Source organism: Pseudophryne corroboree, chromosome 8 (assembly GCF_028390025.1).
Source record: "Pseudophryne corroboree isolate aPseCor3 chromosome 8, aPseCor3.hap2, whole genome shotgun sequence".
Lineage (NCBI taxonomy): Eukaryota > Metazoa > Chordata > Amphibia > Anura > Myobatrachidae > Pseudophryne > Pseudophryne corroboree.
The window spans coordinates 166,797,362-166,814,200 of record NC_086451.1 but is presented as its reverse complement, the minus strand read 5'-3'; positions in this window follow the sequence as shown (position 1 = coordinate 166,814,200).

Sequence of the window (16,839 nt, the reverse complement as noted above, 5' to 3'; positions counted from 1 at the left end):
GTGATTTCCTTGCTACAAGGAGACCCACAGGTCTGGGCATATGGGTTGCAGCCTGACTGTCCGTCGCTTAAAAGTGTTGATGCTTTTTTTACGGCACTGGGCATGTTGTATGATGACCCTGACAAGACGGCCTCAGCCGAGGCTCAGATTTCGATCCTTAAGCAAGGGCGCAGGTCAGTTGAGGTTTACTGTACGGAGTTTCGGAGGTTGGCCCATGATACCCAGTGGAATGACCCAGCCCTGAGACACCAGTACCGAAGAGGTCTTTCTAACCAGATAAAGGACCAACTGGTACAATATCCCTTGCCTGATAGCTTGGATCAGCTCATGCAGTTATCCATCCGGGTGGATAGACGGCTGAGAGAGCGTAGGCTTGAAAGGGAGACTGAGATTTCCTTCCTTCCCAAGGGAACCTCAGACTCTGAGGAATTTTCTGAGGAGCCTATGCAGATTGGGGCTACCCGCCTCTCCTCGCGTGAGAAGACGCGGAGGAGACAGCAGGGGTTGTGTTTGTACTGTGGGAATAAAGGTCATGTGGTAGTATCATGCCCAGAAAAGCCGGAAAACTTCAGGGCCTGAGGGTGATGGGAAATATCCTGTCAGGCCAGAAGTCAGAATTTCCCAAGAAGACTTTTATCATTCCGGTGACCTTGAAGATCCTCGGTCAAACTGTCAAGACTGAGGCCTTTGTGGACAGTGGGGCCGACGGGGTTTTTATGGACCGCCAATTCGCCCTGAAACACTCTGTTCCCTTAGTACCCTTGGCATCGGAAATTGAGATTTGTGGGTTAAACGGGGAACCATTATCCCAAGGTAAAATTACCTCTTGCACTAGCCAGATTTCTTTGTTTATTGGAGCCACACACTCTGAAAAATTGTCCTTTTATGTGACTGTCTGTACTTTTGCCCCATTGGTGTTGGGGTTACCCTGGTTAAGGGCCCACAATCCTCAATTTGACTGGGTCTCTGGGGAGATTCTTAGTTGGGGTACTGATTGTTTCAGGAGTTGCTTGAGCCTTCCAGTCAGGCTCTCGCAGCTAAGTTTGCCAGGATTGCCAGGGTGTTATGCAGATTTTGCGGACGTGTTCTCCAAAAAAGTTGCAGAGGTACTACCTCCCCATCGCCCCTATGACTGTGCCATTGATTTGTTGCCAAATGCTAAGCTTCCCAAGAGCAGGTTGTACTCCCTGTCACGTCCTGAGACTCAGGCTATGGCAGAGTACATTCAGGAGAACTTGGCTAAGGGATTTATCAGACCTTCACAGTCTCCAGTTGGGTCGGGGTTCTTCTTCGTGGGTAAAAAGGACGGTTCGTTGCGACCCTGCATCGACTTCAGGGAATTGAACCGTATCACGATTAAAAACTCATACCCACTGCCTCTCATTTCGGTCTTGTTTGACCAGCTTCGTACTGCCACCATTTTTTCTAAGATTGACCTACGCGGTGCGTACAATCTAATCCGAATAAGAGAGGGGGATGAATGGAAGACTGCCTTTAATACCCACTCAGGGCATTATGAATATTTGGTGATGCCTTTTGGGCTCTGTAATGCCCCGGCAGTCTTCCAGGATTTCATGAATGATGTGCTCAGGGAATATTTGGATAGATTCTTAGTTGTATACTTAGATGACATCCTAATCTTCTCCCATTCCCTGGAGGAACATCGGAAGCATGTACGCTTAGTCCTCCAGAAACTCAGAGACCACCGGCTTGGGGCAAAGCTGGAGAAGTGCGAATTTGAAGTTCAGCAAATCGCATTTCTAGGATATATTATCTCCCCAGAAGGTTTCCAAATGGAGGGTTCCAAGGTACAGGCAGTCCTGGATTGGGTGCAGCCCACTAGTTTGAAGGCGCTTCAGCGTTTCCTGGGCTTTGCGAATTTTTATAGACGATTTATCGCTGGATTTTCGTCTATAGTGGCGCCCTTGGTGGCACTCACTAAGAAAGGGGCGGATGTTGCTCACTGGTCTTGTGAGGCTAAAGCGGCTTTTGCCCGTCTCAAAAGGGCATTTGTTTCGGCCAAGGTGCTGCGACACCCAGATCCAGAGCGTCCTTTTGTGGTGGAGGTGGATGCCTCTGAGATGGGTATTGGGGCAGTGCTTTCTCAGATGGGAGTGTCTGATAATCGCCTTCATCCCTGTGCTTACTTTTCCCGTAAATTTTCGCCTGCCGAGATGAATTATGACGTGGGTAACCGGGAATTGTTGGCTATTAAGGATGCACTCGAGGAGTGGAGACACTGGCTTGAGGGGGCTAAGTTTGTGGTCTCAATTCTCACTGACCATAAGAATCTGGCATATTTAGAGTCAGCGAAGCGTCTCAATGCCAGGCAGGCACGATGGGCTTTGTTTTTTGCTCGCTTTAATTTTTTGATAACATATCGCCCTGGGTCAAAAAACATCAAGGCTGATGCGCTCTCGCGGAGTTTTGCTCCAATCCAGGAGACCACCGAGGAGCCGTTGCCCATTGTTTCCCCATCATGTATTAAAGTGGGCATTACCCAGGACCTCTTATCATTAGTCCTTAGAGCACAGGAGCAGGCTCCTCCAGACCTTCCGGTAGGTCTTTTGTTTGTGCCTCCTAGGTTAAGACAGCGAGTGTTCCTGGAATTCCATGCCAAGAAGTCGGCAGGTCACCCGGGTATTGCCAGAACTCGGGAGTTGCTATCTAGGGCGGTGTGGTGGCCCTCGGTGGCTAAGGATGTGGATCAGTGGGTTCGGGCATGTGACATCTGTACCCGAAATAAGACTCCTAGAGGGGTTCCTGTTGGCCCATTACATCCACTCTCTATCCCATCTAAGCCATGGACCCACATTTCAATGGATTTTGTGGTGGACTTGCCCAAATCCTCGGGGATGACAGCCATCTGGGTTGTCGTTGACAGGTTTTCGAAGATGGCGCACTTCGTTCCACTGGTTGGGCTGCCATCAGCCAGACGCCTGTCTGAATTATTTATGCTGCATGTTGTGCGTCTCCACGGGTTGCCACTTGATGTGGTCTCTGACCGCGGATCCCAGTTTGTGGCCAAATTCTGGAGGGCATTTTGTTCCGATCTCCAGATTTCCGTCAGCTTGTCGTCAGGCTACCATCCGCAGTCTAATGGGCAGACTGAAAGGGTGAACCAGTCCTTGGAGCAGTTCCTCAGGTGTTATGTCTCCAAGTGTCAGACTGACTGGGTTGCTCATCTGTCCATGGCGGAGTTTGCCTATAACAACGCGGCTCACTCTGCTACAGGGATCTCTCCCTTCCTTTGTGTGTATGGGCATCATCCTAAAGCCAATTCTTTTGACCCCGTGGACTCCACGCCTGGTGGTTCCTCTGTGGTTTCGGTCCTTAGAGGTATTTGGCGGAAAGTGAAGAAAGCCCTTGTGTCTGTGTCATTAGTGACCAAAAGGGTTTTTGATAAGCGGAAAAGACCCTGCAGCTTCAAATTAGGAGACTTCGTCTGGTTGTCTACCAAGAATTTGAAGTTGAGACAGCCATCTCATAAGTTAGGGCCCCGGTTCATCGGCCCTTATAAGATCACCAGGGTTATCAATCCGGTGGCATTTCAGTTAGATCTGCCCCGTTCTTTGGGTATCAATAAAACATTTCATTGTTCCCTTTTAAAACGGGCGATTAGTAATCTTTCTACCAGTGGAAGACCTTCCCCTCTTCTGATACGTGGCCAGAGGGAGTTTGTTGTTGAAAGGATTCTTGACTCCAAGGTGGTTCGGGGTCGGCTGTCATTTTTGGTGCACTGGAAGGGGTATGGCCCGGAGGAGCGGTCGTGGGTGCGCAGTTGTGATCTTCATGCCCCCAGACTGATACGCTCTTTATTCTCGCAGTTCCCCGATAAACCCGGTGGTAGGGGTTCTTTGACCCCTCGTCAGAGGGGGGGGTACTGTTAGGGTCTCCTGCCCTGTGCTGCCACGTCGTCATGGCAACCGGGAGACAAGTGCTAGTGGAGTAACCTGAGCGCAGCTGATACTCCGGTTCGGGTCTTTTGCTGTGCAGTGGTTATAGGCTCTGTGCACGGCAGGGGATCCGGTGCTGGTTTTTGTGCTCACAGTCTGTGAGGTCTGAGTGGGGCGTGGACAGCACCTGCTTTATAAGGCCTCTTTTCAGGGTAAGCAGATGCTGCTGAATCTTTGTTGGTTAGTCAGTTCATGAACGTTAGCCAGTACTGTGTAGCTTTGTATTTGTTTGTTGCTTACTGCAAATAGGCCTGGGAATTTGGTATTACACTCTGCCAATCCAGACCTAGCAGTAAGACTGGAGTCAGTCGTTTAGCTTGCTGGGGTTCTGTTACTACTCTGTGAACTTAGCAAGTTTGCGGCTGTATTCTAAGACTTGCCTGTCTAATCCTGTCTCACTGTGCTAGGTGTCAGGGGTCAGTTTAGTGGCAGTAAGCTAAAACCTGTGCACTGCAAGTGAGAATTTGGATTGTGGAGATTCTCCTTGTGTCTATCATTCCATCTCTGACCAAGGAGTATACTGCCACACCCGTTGGTAACCCTTTAGGGTTTTGCTGTTGCCCTTAGCAACAGCATTTCGGGTACTCTACGTATTAAAACACAACATCTTGCTTTTTCCATCTTAGCAGTTCTAATACAAGGGAGATACCCAGTTCCTTAGCCTCTGGGCTTCTCTGTTCACTTTGTGTGTATTTTGTTACCCTATCACCTTCTGTGTACGTTATGTCATATCCCCCAGTTTGTCTGTGAGTCCATCTGTTTTGCATAACAGTTCAAACACCAGTACATTCCTGCAGACACTGGAGTGCATAACAGTTCTGACACCAGTACTTTCCTGCTGGCACTGGTGTGCATAACAATGTCCAAGTAAGGTAGTTCTGTGCTATGTAATCAGATGCAACAATCAGGAGGTGAGTGATCTGAGGAGTAAGTGACTCACATTTGTTATTAGTTCTTCAGTTTTCTTTGTTTTGTTAGATTGGTGTGTTTCTGTTTTCCTTCTTTTTCACTTCGATTGAACGCTGATTGAACACTGCTGTTATGTGTCAATTTTATCACGCTTTGATAAAAATGCACGCTTAGATCAATAAATGCACAGCCAAATGGCTTTGCACAGCCTACACCATTGGACTTAAGTAGAAGACTATTACAAGTGAAACCAATAATTTAAATCTGTAACCACACCCCACCCCCTCAAATGCCAGGCAATAAATTACCTTAAAAACAACAACCAGGCATTCCACAAAGATTAAACTGAGTCTATATCATTCAAAACTTTAAAAAAGTACTTCAAAATCACATACTATGCAATAATGTTTCAATTTGCATTACCCAGCAGAATTAGCTTTGCATATATAGATATAGTGCAGCAGAATATATTGGTGGTTGTAGTCAATTGTAATTACCTGTAGGTGACAAGAAGAGAAGAAACGTCAATTCACAATCGATATCAGCTGAAGATAAATTAATGCTGATTGAACACTGCTGTTATGTGTCAATTTTATCACGCTTTGATAAAAATGCACGCTTAGATCAATAAATGCACAGCCAAACGGCTTTGCACAGCCTACACCATTGGACTTAAGTAGAAGACTATTACAAGTGAAACCAATAATTGAAATCTGTAACCACACCCCACCCCCTCAAATGCCAGGCAATAAATTACCGTAAAAACAACAACCAGGCATTCCACAAAGATTAAACTGGGTCTATATCATTCAAAACTTTAAAAAAGTACTTCAAAATCACATACTATGCAATAATGTTTCAATTTGCATAACCCAGCAGAATTAGCTTTGCATATATAGATATAGTGCAGCATAATATATTGGTGGTTGTAGTCAATTGAAATTACCTGTAGGTGACAAGAAGAGAAGAAACGTCAATTCACAATCAATATCAGCTGAAGATAAATTAACGCTGATTGAACGCTGCTATGTGTCAATTTTATCACGCTTTGATAAAAATGCACGCTTAGATCAATAAATGCACAGCCAAACGGCTTTGCACAGCCTACACCATTGGACTTAAGTAGAAGACTATTACAAGTGAAACCAATAATTGAAATCTGTAACCACACCCCACCCCCTCAAATGCCAGGCAATAAATTACCTTAAAAACAACAACCAGGCATTCCACAAAGATTAAACTGGGTCTATATCATTCAAAACTTTAAAAAAGTACTTCAAAATCACATACTATGCAATAATGTTTCAATTTGCATTACCCAGCAGAATTAGCTTTGCATATATAGATATAGTGCAGCAGAATATATTGGTGGTTGTAGTCAATTGTAATTACTCAGCAGAATTAGCTTTGCATATATAGATATAGTGCAGCAGAATATATTGGTGGTTGTAGTCAATTGTAATTACCCAGCAGAATTAGCTTTGCAAATATAGATATAGTGCAGCAGAATATATTGGTGGTTGTAGTCAGTTGTAATTACCCAGCAGAATTAGCTTTGCATATATATAGTGCAGCAGAATATATTGGTGGTTGTAGTCATTTGTAATTACCCAGCAGCAGCTCTACTGCACTCAACATCACCAGTGCTCACAATATATATAATGCTATATACTATGCCATAGTGGTGCTTACTATATAACACCTCCTACTGCGTTCCCCCTGGCAATGAGCATGACACCCAGAGAGTGAAACCCCTGGCAATGAGCATGACACCCAGCACGTGAAACTCTTGGCATTGAGCAGTTTTTGTAAAAGTAATTAGAAGCTTTACTGTAGGGCATAGTGTATCACAGATATTGTGGTGAGTGACATAATATGTTCCAAAGGGCATTAATGTGTGGGGCTTAACATGGTGGAAATTACTGTACTTTTTTCCCTGTGGTGGCCGAGGTCTGTTGGTGCAGGGTCAAGAACTGGGGTGTAAGGTAGTCTTTGCCTGCAAGGCTACGCCCATTTTATGGAGACCATACCCATTTTTGCGAGGTCACGCCCCCCCATGCCGTCCGGAGCGCTCACGCAAATATAGTTTTTTTTATATATATATATATGGGGGAGGGGCACAATTTTTAATGCCAATGGTGGCGGGGGGCACGCATTTGAAGCCAAATTGTTTAGAAACACCCCTGCAAGAAAATATCTGCAAATCCAATGTTACCATAAGTGTGGCATATACCTGCGCTTGCTCGCGGGGTGAGAACATCTCCCTAATTGAATTCAGCGATATGAATAGAGGATGTGCAGCAGCCACAGAAAGGGTTAATCTCTGCAGCTTGTCACTAAATTACATTGTTGCAATTTTAGCTGGGAGCTGCAATAATTACTCTAATACATAACACAGCCAACACTTCTATATTCACACAATATACTGCATGGTGAATATAGAAGTGGTGCTTACTAAACAGCACCTCCTACTGCATTCCACATCACCGCTGGTCACACTCATATCAGGCCCATAATGCTGTATACTATGCCATAGTGGTGCTTACTATATAACACCAGGTGCTGTGCAGTGGTCAAAACACACTAACTGGTCCCATGCTGTTGTTGAACTAAAGGCCTATACACACGATGAGATTCGGTCTATGCTAATAGGTTTAAAAAGGTTACATAAAAGCTACTTTATGTATTTATTCATTAAAGTTTTTAAGTTGTATTTTACAACCATACAATGATATGATATATAATGTATCGTATAATCATTACATAATGTTGATGGCATTGAATTGTCTCTGCCTTGACTAGTGGCAGCAGCTTCAGCACTAGGTGGAAGTGGATCTTGATCTTTCCCTATTTTACCCTCCACCTTTTTGTTCTCCATTTTTTAATGTGTGGAATTATATGCCAGTAATATATCTGGAATTAGACGGTGGTAATGTCTGGAATTAGATACCACTAGATAGATACCAGATATCACTGCATACCCTCCAACATTTTACACACAAAAATCGGTACAAATTAGAAAAAGGGGCGTGGTCACGTGTAAAGGGGGCGTGGCCACGCCCCTTTTCCTATACTTTCAATGGAAGTTTGGAGAGCCAAAAATAGGTACAGACCATGAAAAAAAGGTACTGTACCTATTAAAAAGGTACAGTTGGAGGGTATGTCACTGTGACTGGAATGATGACATATGCACAGTGACAGGACACTACCACAGCACCCTACAGCAGCCATATGCGGCACAAGACACTGGAGTATTAGTAATGTACTGTAGTATACTGAGCACCACAAGACAATGAGCAGTGATACGGAGCACTGATGAGATTACTAGAACTGACACTGAGCAGCCAGATGCAGCACTGGACTATTAGTAATGTTCTGTAGTATACTGAGCACCACAATGCAGCACAAAACAATGAGCAGTGATACTGAGCACTGATGAGGATACTAGAACTGACACTGAGCAGCAAGATGCAGCACTGGACTATTAGTAATGTACTCTAGTATACTGAGCACCACAATGCAGCACAAGACAATGAGCAGTGATACTGAGCACTGATGAGGATACTACTGAGAACTGACACTGAGCAGGAGAGACACACTACAATTTCATATTGCGCCTCTTTTTTTATTTATCTTTGCATCATGTGCTGTTTGGGGCTATTTTTTTAAGTGCCATCCTGTCTGACACTGCAGTGCCACTCCTAGATGGGCCAGGTGTTTGTGCTACCCACTTGGGTCGCTTAGCTTAGTCATCCAGGGACCTTGGTGCAAATTTTAGGACTAAAAATAATATTGGGAGGTGTGAGGTGTTCAGAATAGACTGGAAAGGAGTAGAAAATATGGTTATTGAGCTTAATACTATAGGATCAAAATTACCCCCAAATTCTATGATTTTAGCTGTTTGAGGTTTTAAAAAAAAATCACCCGAATCCAAAACCCGAAAGGGTGGTTTTGCCAAAACGCGTCCGTATCTAAAACACAACTGCGGATCCGAAACCAAAACCAAAACATGAAACACGAAAAATGCCCGCTGCACATCTCTAGTTAGGGGAGAAGCATGTAGCCTTGTAGACTATGCACAGCTATATCTAGAAAAATATACGATCTAATCTTTAACCAACCAATGCAAGAAAGTATTTAATGTGAAAATACGAAACACTAGACTAATTGGAGGTGCGCCCTAAAGCAAATTACAATGTTAGGATTAGGGGGTTCGGAAAGACCTCTAGTGTATACACTACTATATACATTTTAAGATAGGAAGGTACAAATTACATATTCACATTGCATCTATGGGCTGGATTCAAATGTCCCTTTCCTCCCTCAATCGTGCCCGTCAGCAGCTATTCTAATGTTGCTGCCAACGGGTGCGACATGTTTATTTCAGCTCGCTACCCCCAGGGGAAACAAGCTGAAATGTGTGCAAAGAGACCCATTTGGGCAACCAAACGGTGTCTTTTCACGATCGCGCCCATTACTTTATTCAGGTTTAGGTGCTTTGTGCACCTAAACCAGAGTGTAATGGGCGCAATAATTGAGGGCATTTGAATTTCCCTTATATGTGTGTGTGTGATATACACACAGACACACATACTGTATTTCTTTATATAATGGAGACCTCAGTTTCTATTCATTCATGTCCTGCCCCCTACTCTGTCAGACCCCTTCCCCTCTACTTTTCTGACCCCAAACGCCACTCATTCTTGTTGAGTGCTGGTGGGCCCATTCAGAATTTTGCTATGGGGCCCACAAAGGTCTAGTTACGCCACTGGGTAGGGTTATAGAGGAGGCGGTGCAAGGCATCCTGGGAACAGTCAAAGCTTTAGCCTGTTGGTGCCTTGGATCAACATCCAACTCTACACCCCGATGTTAGTGTAGTGCCTTTTGGGGTTAAGGTTTTACAGAAAGTTACAGGTTTTTTTAATTTAGTAAAATATGCCCCATTTTAAAGATAGGGCATTTAAATTTGTTGCACCTGTGCAGTACATAGCAGCCTGCAGGGCATGTACAGTGGCTTCATTTGGGTGCACATACATTGCCGGCTCCTGGTAGCAAACTGAAATTATTGTGTGTAAGTGGAATTAGCGGTGTTTATGTCATACAGGGGGGTGGGGGAGGTTTGTGGTTGGCTGTGCGATTATTATCCTGCATCTATACATACATGCGCTAACACCTGGACATACACTGATGTACCCACACCTAATATCCATACATACACGCCCTGACACCTGGACATACACCAACATTCCCACACCTGCATCTATACATACACATGCTGACACCTGGACATACACCAACATACAAGCACCTGCATCTATATATACACGCGCTGACAAATGGACATACACCGACGTACCCACACTTGCATCTATACATACATGCACTGACATCTGGACATACAAGCACCTGCATCTATACATACACGCGCTGACACCTGAACCTACACTGACGTTCCCACACCTGCATCTATACATACACATTCTGACACCTGGACATACACAGACGTACCCACACCTGCATCTATACATACACGCGTTGACACCTGGACGTACACTGACGTACACACACCTACATCTATATATGCATGGATGCAAATGTGGGTACGTCTGTATACGTCCAGTTGTTAGCATGTGTATGTATAGATGTTAGGTGTGGGTACATCAGTGTATGTCCAGGTGTCAGCACATGTATGTATAGATTCACATGTGGGTACGTTGGTGTACGTTTAGGGGTCAGCGTGTTTATGTATAGATGTTGGTGTGTGTATGTCAGTGTACGTACAGATATAGGTGTATGTATGTATGTATGTATGTATGTATGTATATGTATAGAGGAAGGTGTGATACATACATATAACACATACATGATAGATACATACATATATCACACACACGATAGATAGATAGATAGATAGATAGATAGATAGATAGAACACATACATACAAGATAGATACATACATACATACATACATACATACATGATAGATACATATATACACACACACATACGATAGATAGATAGATAGATAGATAGATAGATAGATAGATAGATAGATAGATAGATAGATATCACAAACATATATGATTCATACATATATCACACACACATACATGATACATACATGAGAAAGACCTGGGATGGTGATGAGGCTCGGGCCCCCTGCTGATGTTGCGTTGAGGAAGGCAGTGTTCCAGGGCGGATGCCAGTCGGGGAGAGCGCCGCGCAGCCCGGGAAAAATACTGCTGAGGAGCTACATCTGGAAGAGCCCCAGGGAGGGAGAGTGTCACATGCCCCATACTTCGCGGCACACTCTGCAGGCCTGCACATGGGAAGGGAGGTCTCTGGCCACACATACTCACCCTGCTGCTGAAGCCCCGCTGCTGTCCTCATCAGCGCTCTCCAGCGGGGAGCGGGGCCAGGATGAACCTCAACCTGTGAGAACTATCTTCATGATCAAGAGATCTCATATGCAAGATAAGTATGTGTTGGGAAAGGGCTGGGGAGGGCGGCTGCTCGGGCACACCCTCGTCAAGTTAAGGAGATTTAACTGAGGAAGCACAAGGGAACTCTCGTCTGGGGACAACAACTGCAGGGAGACCACATCTTTTCAGATGAACATGGGAGGGCGGAAGGCTGCCGAATACTGAAGCACCCTCAGACATTAAACCATATGCAACAACTATTGCAAGCATTCCTGGGGGAAGGTCTGCAGCAGACGGATTTGCATTCGGTGATGTCATCCAAGCAGTGGGCCAAAGTTGGCTGGAACCCTCATCTGTATATGAAAAGAGAAAAGGGGCATGCGGGGCATGGCGGTCTTTTGCGGCGCTTGGATAACCCCAAGTTTGCATTAAACACCCCCACCCTCCTTCGGTGTGGGGCTCATGTTGGCCATGCCCAAGCCCCTGAAGCATTCAAGCTGATTTCTTGCAGCAGCTGGGCACTGTAACAGCTTCAGAGCTGCTCTACAAGACAAGTAAAGGGGTGTGGGCCCTGCAGCACCACCGGTAGTTTGCATACACACATATATAGGACAGCATCTCTTATATGCCCCAGGGTCAATAAAATAGTATCCTTGTCTAGGCTATCCATCCCCTCAGATAAGGCATTTGTCCATGCCGCTACAGCACTACACACCCAGGTCGACGCAATTGCCGGTCTGAGTAAGGTACCTGAATGTGTATAAATGGACTTCAGGGTAATCTCCTGTTTGCGGTCAGCACACTCTTTGAGGGTAGCCGTATCCTGGGACGGGAGGGCTACCTTCTTGGATAAGCGTGTTAATGCTTTGTCCACCCTAGGGGAGGATTCCCATCGTAACCTATCCGTTGATGGGAAAGGATACGCCATAAGAATCCTTTTGGAAATCTGCAGTCTTTTATCTGGAGATTTCCAAGCTTTTTTACATAACTCGTTCAGCTCGTGTGAGGGGGGAAAGGTTACCTCAGGCTTCTTTCCCTTGTACATATGTACCCTCTTGTCAGCGACAGGGGGTTACTCTGTGATGTGCAAAACATCTTTTATTGCCATAATCATAAATCGAATGGATTTTGCCAATTTTGGCTGTAACTTTGCATCATCGTAATCGACACTGGAGTCAGAATCCGTGTCGGTATCTGTGTCAACAAACTGGGATAGTGGGCGCTTATGAGACCCTGACAGTCCCTGCAACATAGGATCAGGCATGGGTTGAGACCCTGACTGTCCCAAAGCTTCTGCCTTGTCTAATCTTTTGTGCAATGAGTTTACACTAGCATTTAAAACATTCCACATATCCATCCAATCAGCTGTCGGCGGAGACACCACATTCATTTGCTCCCGCTCCTCTCTAATATAGCCTTCTTCCTCAGACATGTCGACACACGTGTACCGACACACCACACACACAGGGAATGCTTTTTCTGAAGACAGTTTCCCCACAAGGCCCTTTGGAGAGACAGAGAGGGAGTATGCCAGCACACACCCCAGCGCTATATAACCCAGGAATAAAACAGTAACTTAATGTTTGCCCAGTAGTGCTGCTGTATGTAATTTGCGAATTATGTGCCCCCCCCCCCCTCTTTTCAACCCTCTTGTCTAACGTGGTATAAGCAGGGTAGAGTCCGGGGAGCTTCCTCTCAGCGGTGCTGTGGAGAAAAAATGGCGCTGGTGAGTGCTGAGGGAGAAGCCCCGCCCCCTCGGAGGCGGGCTTCTGTCCCGCTTAAACTGTAAAATTGGTGGGGGCTCATACATATATACAGTGCCCAGCTGAATATATGTTATATTTTTGCGAAAGAGGTTTATATTGCTGCCCGGGGCGCCCCCCCTGCGCCCTGCACCCTTACAGTGACCGGAGTATGTGAGGTGTATGGGAGCAAAGGCACACAGCTGCAGTGCTGTGCGTTACCTCAGTGAAGATCATGAAGTCTTCTGCCGCCTCTGAAGTCTTCTTTTCTTCTCATACTCACCCGGCTTCTATCTTCCGGCTCTGCGAGGGGGACGGAGGCGCGGCTCTGGGACGGACGGCGAGGGTGAGATCCTGCGTACCAATCCCTTTGGAGCTAATGGTGTCCAGTAGCCTAAGAAGCAGGACCTTGCAACTCAGAGAGTAGGGCTGCTTCTCTCCCCTCAGTCCCTCGATGAGGGAGTCTGTTGCCAGCAGTGCTCCCTGAAAATTAAAAACCTAACAAAATACTTTCTGTCAGAAAGCTCAGGAGAGCTCCTGAAAAGCACCCAGTCTCCACTGGGCACAGTATCAAACTGAGGTCTGGAGGAGGGGCATAGAGGGAGGAGCAAGTGCACACCCAGAACTAAAGTCTTTCTTAAAGTGCCCATGTCTCCTGCGGAGCCCGTCTATCCCCATGGTCCTTACGGAGTCCCCAGCATCCTCTAGGACTTTAGAGAAAATAGGATTTTAATACCTACTGGTAAATCCTTTTCTCTTAGTCCGTAGAGGATGCTGGGCACCTGTCCCAGTGCGTACTGTGTCTGCAGTTATTAAATGGCCCTTAACTCCAGAACATTTATGTGGAGACAACTTTCCTGACTTGACCATCTTCCTTGGATGTTTTCCCCCTGTGTGACTGCTCCCCAGCCTCGGAGGGTTGCATCCGTGGTCCCTAGGATCCCGTCCTGGATCCCAAACCATCACCCCTCTAGGTGGTGAGAACTGTGCAGCCACCAATGGAGTGAGATTCTGGTCTTGGAAGACAGGATTATCCTCCGGTGCATGTGTAGGTGGGATCCGGACCACTTGTCCAACAGGTCCCACTGGAACACTCTTGCATGGAGCCTGCCAAACTGAATGGCCTCGTAGGCCGCAACCATCTTCCCCAGCAACCGAATGCATTGATGGATTAACACTCTTGCTGGTTTCAGAATTTGTTTGACCAGACTCTGGATCTCCAGAGCCATTCCACTAGAAGAAAACCTCTTCTGTGTCCAGTATCACTCCCAAAAACAACAACCGCGTCATTAGGACCAACTGCGATTTTGGCAAGTTTAGGAGCCAACCATGTTGTTAAAGAACTGTCAGGGAGAGTAGATGTTTTGCACCAACTGGTACCGGGATCTCGCCTTTATCAAGAGATCATCCAAGTACGGGATAATTGTGACTCCTTGCTTGCGAAGGAGAACCATCATTTCCGCCATCACCCTGGTGAAAATCCTCGGAGCCGTGGACAGACCAAACGGCAACGTCTGAAATTGGTAATGACAATCCTGAATTGCAAACCTCAGGTAGCTTGATGCAGTGGCTAAATGGGAACATGTAAGTAGGCATCCTTTATGTCTACCAAAACCATGAAATCTCCTTTATCCCCCGGACTGGAGATCACTACCCTGAGAGATTCCATCTTGAAATTGAATTTCTTTAGGTAGAAATTAAGGGATTTCAGATTTAAGATTGGTCTGACTGAGCCGTCCGGCTTCGGGACCACGAAGAGGCTTGAATAAAAACCTTCTCCCTGCTGACTAAGGCTGATTTGAACAATCGGTGAGGGGGAACTTCTTGAAACCCCAGTTTGTACCCTTGGGACACTATTTGTAAAACCCACGAGTCCAGGTCCGAATGAATCCAGAACTGACTGAAGAGTTTTAGACGTGCCCCCCAGTGGCGGAACTAGCGAGCAGTGGGCCCATGTGCGACAAAATGGCTTGGGGCCCCCCCCCATCCCATCCCATCCAAGTCCACCCCCTCACCCCTGGAGAGGATCTGGTGAGGGGGGCCTGCTCAGGGAAGTGGATACCTAGCAACAGTGCCGTAACTAGACATTTTAGCAGTGTGTGCAAGAAACGGCATTGGAGCCCCACCCCTGCATGCAAAACAGGGGCAGTGCGCGCCGTAGGCGCGCGCAAAAAAACATAGTGGCGTGGCTTCGTGGTTAAGCGGTGTGGCCACAAAATAATACCAATTCATAACACGGTGCACAGTAGTCTCCATTATTCAAATTACGCCGCACAGTAGCACCACTACACCAGGTAGAGACCCTTTTACACCTTACGGCGGACAGATTCCTCTTTTTACACATTACAGCAGACAGCGTCCTCTTTTTACACATTACAGCAGACAGCGTCCCCTTTTTACACAATACGGCAGACAGCATCCCCCTATTTTACACAACGGCAGACAGCGTGCCCTTGTTACACATAGCGGCAGACAGCGTACATTTTTTTCACATAACGGCAGACAGCCTGCCCTTGTTAAACATAGCGGCAGACAGCGTACACTTTTTACACATAACGGTAGACAGCCTGCCCTTGTTAAACATAGCGGCAGACAGCGTACACTTTTTTCACATAACAGCAGTCAGCCTGCCCTTGTTACACATAATGGCAGACATCGTACACTTTTTACACATTACAGCAGACAGCTTGCCCTTGTTACACATTACAGCAGACAGCTTGCCCTTGTTACACATTATGGCAGACAGCGTGCCCTTGTTACACATTACGGCAGACAGCATCCTCCTTGTTACACATTACGGCAGGCAGATTCCCCCTTGTTACACATTGCGGCAAGCAGATTCCCCCTTTTTACACATTGCGGCAAGCAGATTCCCCCTTTTTACACATTGCGGCAGGCAGATTCCCCCTTTTTACACACTGCGGCAGGCAGTCCCCCTTTTTACACATAGCTGTAGGCAGATTCCCCCTTTTTACACATAGCGGCAGGCAGATTCCCCCATTTTACACATTGCGGCAGGCAGTCCCCCTTTTTACACATAGCTGCAGGCAGATTCCCCCTTTTAACACATAGCTGCAGGCAGATTCCCCCCTTTTACACATAGCTGCAGGCAGATTCCCCCTTTTTACACATAGCGGCAGGCAGATTCCCCCTTTTTACACATAGCGGCAGGCAGATTCCCCCTTTTTACACATAGCGGCAGGCAGATTCCCCCTTTTTACACATAGCGGCAGGCAGTCCCAACAAAGAAAGAAAGAGACGAAAGAAAGAAAGAAAGAAAGAAAGAAAGAAAGAAAGAAAGAAAGAAAGAAAGAAAGAAAGAAGAATTATACTTACCCTCTCTGCTGGCTCAGGCTCCTCGTGCAGCTTGACGATTCCCGGGCAGTAGAGAAGGATGAGGAGGGAGGTGGAGGAGGGAGCCGCAGCAGCGCTGTGTTATTGGTGGAGGCGCTGCTGCTGCTGCCCCTCTGCTTCACTATAGGCTGTTCTCGGAAGACAGCCTATAGTGAAGCAGAGGGGCAGCAGCGCCTCCACCAGTAACAAAGCGCTGCTGCGGCTCCTTCCTTCACCTCCCTCCTCCTACTCCTCCCCCCCGTGCCGCTGCTCCTCTCATCTCCAAGCGACCCTCCTCCCTCTTCGTGTGTTACAGAGGCGGCAGCGTGTCTGGTGCTGCGGCTGCTGCCCGTAGTGCCCTGGCCTGATCTGTTCGTTACGACGGGCGGGCGGCGGGAGTCGCAGGACGCAGACCCGACGGGAGCGCTGGTGTGCGGCTGCGGCATGATACAATGAGTCATTGTGACTCATTGTAA